Source organism: Carcharhinus amblyrhynchos, chromosome 2, assembly GCF_965287045.1.
Source record: "Carcharhinus amblyrhynchos chromosome 2, sCarAmb.v2.hapA, whole genome shotgun sequence".
Lineage (NCBI taxonomy): Eukaryota > Metazoa > Chordata > Chondrichthyes > Carcharhiniformes > Carcharhinidae > Carcharhinus > Carcharhinus amblyrhynchos.
Window position 1 is genome coordinate 90831527 of NC_137325.1, and position 5305 is coordinate 90836831.

The 5305-nt window shown below is 46.9% G+C and overlaps 1 pseudogene; it reads left to right on the top strand.

Moving 5' to 3' along the window:
- The first annotated feature begins 1746 nt into the window (after positions 1 to 1746).
- LOC145359831 (actin 302 pseudogene) lies at positions 1747 to 3940 on the top strand (annotated as a pseudogene).
- Positions 3941 to 5305: the final 1365 nt, after the last annotated feature.

A 5305-nucleotide genomic window follows, 5' to 3' on the forward strand; every position in this document is an offset into this window, starting at 1 on the left:
CTGTATTTCAAAGAAGAATAAAAATATATCTTCAGAGTAACAGCTGTTAAGAGACGAGTAAAGAAAAGAAGTAGACAGTAACCTAAGTGGAAGAGAATAAAATGACAGATGGGTGTGGCCAATACATTAACTGGCTTATGAAGGAAGGAAACACAAGAACAAACGTAGAAGAGGTAGGTGCAAATCAAGGACTAGCATCAATCTTGAAGAAATCAGAACAGCCCTGGAAGGAATAAAAAGTGGCAAAGCAGTAGGACTGAGTGAGATACCAGTGGAACTATTAGATACATATGGGTTGCAGATCATGGACAAGAGACTCGATTGTGTTATATTAACAGAGGATATTCTCATTAAGGCAAAGCATTTTGGTACCAATATTCAAAGGGAAGGAACTCACTCAAGATTGAAAGGACCACTTAGGAATGAAACTCCAACAACATTCTTCAGGATACAGGAGATGGTCATGAATGAGAGACTAAGGGCCTGATATTACCAACAATTTGTGCCTGTTTTCAGTGTGAAATCGTGGTAAAACCAGGTGTGAAGCCTTTATCACGATCTGCACCCAGGTCTGCGCAGGTCACCACTTTACCTAGACCTGCAAATTTGCATGCATTTAAATTGAATTAATGAACTGCCCGCCCAACTCTATCAGCATTTCCTCCTTTACCACCACGTTCACCGATCTGGAACTTTTAGGGGCCTGCTGAATAAAAGACTGAGTCGGGTGCTCCAGCCTCTAAAAAGCGCGTTAAGTGTTTGCAACTGTTCTCTGACTCAGATCAGTGGTGGGGGTGGGGGTGGGGGTGGAGGTGGGTCAGATATATCTCTGGCCAGGGTGGGGTGGGATGATCATTGTCTGGTGGTGAGGGGCAGGAGGAGAAGGTGGGTCAGATGTAACTCTGGTGGGGGAAGGGCCGATAGTTGTCTGGTGATGGGGGGTGGGGAGAAGGAGGAGGTGGGTCAGATGTACCTCTGGCGGGGGGAGGGCTGATAGTTGTCTGGTGGTGGGGGGAGGAGGAGGGTCAGATGTTCTTCTGGAGGGGAGGGGGAGTGAGGCAAATTCATTGTCAGGGTGCAGTGAGGCCAGATCGTTGTCTTGGGGGGGTGGGGAGAGAGGCGGGAGGTGGGTTTGATGGATCTCTGTTAGGGGGGCAGAGAGGTCTGCTGCCACTCTGCGGGCGATCGGTAGGGGGGGAAGGGGGCAGGGGTGGCGATCGGTCTGGGTCGTGGGGGGGTAGATAAGGGGGGCAGTGATATGTGTGTGTGTGTGTGTCCTTTATCCACCCCCCCCCCCAACTACCCACACCCATCACTTCCCCCCTTATCCAACCCCCACTCCGCCGGTCCGATCGCCACCATTGTCCCTCTCCCCCCCCACCGACTGCCTGCAGAGTGGCAGTGGACCCCCCTGCCACCCTCCCACCCCCCCCCCCCCACTACCACCAGAGATCCACCTGCCCCCCGCCCCCCACCACCACCACCAGAGATCCACCTGCCCCCCCCTCCACCCACTCCTTCCTCCCAGAGATCCATCTTGTTTCATTCTCTTGGGCCAAGGGGAAATGTTTAAGAAAAGCCAGAAACCTCCCAGTGCAGAGAAGCTGAAAGGATCCAAAGCTTCCCCAGACACAGGGCAGGCTAAGGAGGGGAAGCCAACAGCAGAGGTGGAATCAGAGGCGAATCCTAATTGTATTGGGGCTTTGCAAAGTGGGATTTGCCGGGCAGCTGAGACTGCACTAGGTGATGGGCTCAATCCTGGGCTACCTGCGGGGCAAGAGCAAATGCTGCAGCATTGCAGTGAGCAGAATGGTCTCCACTGAGCCAGACCTCAAACTGGTTCAGCCTGTGGACTGGACGGCAGCCAAGGACTTTCTGTGGCATGTTTTCTACGAAGATCTGAATGTGTCCCCGGAGAAACATGCCATCCTGATCTCAGACCCCCCTCTCAGCCCCAACACCAACAGGCAGAATGTTGCAGAGTTCCTGTTTGAGTGATTCAATGTCCCAGCCATGCATGTTTCCTACCAGTCAGTGCTGGCTGTATTCTCTTATGGCAAGACCTCTGGGTTGGTGGTGGATTCTGGTGATGGGGTGACCCATTCTGTCCCAATTCATGAGGGCGACAACATGCCCTATGCCATCAGTTGAATAGACCCAGGAGGGCACAACCTCCCCACCTACCTGATGAAGTTACTAAGTGAGGCGGGGAATGTCTTCCGTGAGAAGGGCAGATACATAGTGGAAGATATCAAGCAGAAATGCTGCAATGTGACCATTGACTTGCCAATGAGGGCACCCACCTGGTGAATTATGAGCTGCCTGATAGCTACATCATCACCATTGGGACAGAAAGGTTCAAATGCCCAGAGGCCCTTTTCAACCCATCAGTCATGGAGACTCCACACCATGGCCAGCAACAGTTTAAAAAGGGTCCAGCTGCAGTTGAGGCAACTCATGTATGAAAATATCCTGCTGAGTGGGGGCTCCACTTTGTTCAATGGCTTCAATATTTGCCTCTGCAAAGATATTTTCCCCTTTCCTCCCAATGACATTAAAACCAAAATCCATGCCATCCCAGAGTGAAAGTTTGTAGTCTGGATTAATGGCTCCATAATGATCTCGCCACATGCCTTCCAGAGTCTGTGCGTTCGCAAAGAGGATCATACAAAACACAGCCTAATAACTGTGCATCGTAGGTGTTACTGAGGCCTCCTTCTTCTTTTGTCCTACTATAGTTTCAGAGATGATTAAAAAATTTAATTTTTGTTATGTCCTTTTGTGTAAAGATGATATTAAAGGGTTAGTATATTTATCAAAAAAAATCCATCTGCCCCCCCGCACCAGAGATCCATCTACCCCACCCCCACCAGAGATCCATCTGCCTCCCCCCTCCACTGCCAGAGATGATACATCTTATCGTATCCCACCCCCCACCCCAGAGATACACCCTTGCTCCCGCTTTTCGCTCCCAGGTTGCTTTTTCCACTTTCTGTGGCTCGGGAGCGATCTGACATGGGCACACTTTTTCCAATTTTTTTCAAACTGCTTATGCGCAGTTCAGAGCTCCAATTGTTCTGGCCATGCTAAGCCCCGCCTGCAACGCAAATGGGACTGGAGATGGCTGAGAACGTATGGCGGTGCCTGAAAGCGGATTTCTAAGTCGGATCTGTATTATGCCCAGAATTGACACTTAGAATGAAAATAGTAAAATCGGGCCCTAAAAAAAAATGGAAATTCGTGAAGGTCAGTGCTGGTTCATGCTCAGAAGAAGCACAACTGATGCCACTTTTGTTTTAAGACAGGTGATGGAAAAATATTGGAAGATCAATACAACATAAAGATTATACTCTGCAATCTAGTGAAGGCTTGAGATGTGTTAGAATTAGTGGACTCCCTGAGAAATACTCATGACTATTATAAGACATGTATGTGCCATATGAGACTTTTGAAGCCAAAGTTCGATTATATAAAGATGTTCACTGAGCTCGTTCCTCTTCCAGATTGTCGTTATTGTTCCAACTGAGCAAGGAAATGTGATAATCAATGATATTTGCAGATGGTATTAAACTATGTGGTGTGGATGATGAGAACATGACTCTTGAGTATCCGAAGAAATTAAGAAAAGTTCAGGAAAACGGGCTATAAAGATCAATAGATAACAAACCCATTTTATAGCAAAAACGGAAAATGCTGAAGAAATTCGGCAGGTCTGATAGAATCTATGGAGAGAAAATAGCACTAATATTTTGAGTCTGGATGACCCTTCATCAGCTCTTGAAAGCAGATTCCAGCATCTGCAGTAATTTGCCTTTTACTCCAATTTATAGCTTGTCAAATTGAGCCTAGCAATGAGGATCAGAGTGAAGATGTAAAGATTAAGTATGAAGACTATGAGACAATTAATGGTTTAAAGTTCCTGGCATCAGTGGTGGCATGAGATGGAAGAATAGAAATAGATATTAAGCAAGGGATTAGCTTTGGTTGGAGGAATTGGGGTATTTATTGAACAAATGCAAAGTCCTTAAGCCAAGCAGTTTCTTCCAGTCCTGTTGTGTTGAGTGCAGATAGGCCTCTGCTGAGGCTGTGGACTGGGCACTCTTCTACGATATGGTGCATAGTTTCCTCTCTTCCACAGCCGCTTGGGGTTGGCACTAATATGCCATCTATGGCGGTTGGCCAAACAGGGGCCGTGGACAATCTTGAACCTATTGAGAGTTGACCACTCTTTCCTTGGAAGGTTGAAACCAGGCAGCTGGGTTGGGTTTGAGACCAGCTGCTTGTTTGTCATGTTCAATGAATCCCATTCATTTGTCCAGATGGAATGTACGTTGAAGTCCTGCATGGGAGGACTTTTGATGGGAGTTGTACGTTGGTTGGGCTGAATAGATCAGCGTGAAGTGGCAGGGAGGGCGCATTGCAAACATTTTCTATCACTTTTTGGATTGTTGCAAGTTGGCAAATATGTGGAGGAGTGATGTTTGCAAGGACAGGGAGCCAAGGGAATGATGTTGAGCATTGTGTTCCAATAATGATACGCACAATGGCATTCAGCTGGGGTGTCTGTGTCTCTCTGTCTATGTCTTGTTTCTCTGTGTCTCTGTCTCTGTGTCTCTCTGTTTCTGTGTTTGTGTCACTCTGTCTCTGTGTCTATGTTCTCTATGTGTGTGTGTGTGTGTGTGTGTGCTGATTTTGACCAAACAGGAGCGCAGCATTCTGTTCCTGACTATGAAATACTGCTGAGGTTTATAGGGTGGTGGTAGCAGCAATCAAGTTGTTTCTGGACGAAATGCAGTAGAATGTTGTGTGCTCGGAAAGTATTGCTGAAAGTGAAAGGAAGAACTACAAGTCAGTTATGACTTTATGTTATTTTATTAGCATCTTCTTTAGTCTTTAATACGACCATTAACACTTCCTTTGTATTTTGTCTGTGACATCTTTGTCAGTCTCTCCTGAGATCTGACCTATCCCTGGCCTTCTATTCTGCACCAACTTCACCACCTCTTCTCCAACTATACATTCCATCATATTCCTACCCCTCTTCAACTCTCAACTTGGCTAGAAAGGGTACCTTTTTTTCTCTCTCCACAGACGCTGTCAGACCTGGTGCATCTTTCTCGCACTTCTATTTTATTAAGACTTTTATCAAGACAATTGTGGCCTTGTTATATCCTGCAGAAATCTGGGGAACACCAAGAAGATAGGAAAAATGACTGGCTACAACTGAGATGTGGATGCTGAGATGGAGATGGATGTGCAGAATAATGAGAAATTATTACATTGGTAGACCCATTCCTCTCCTCTT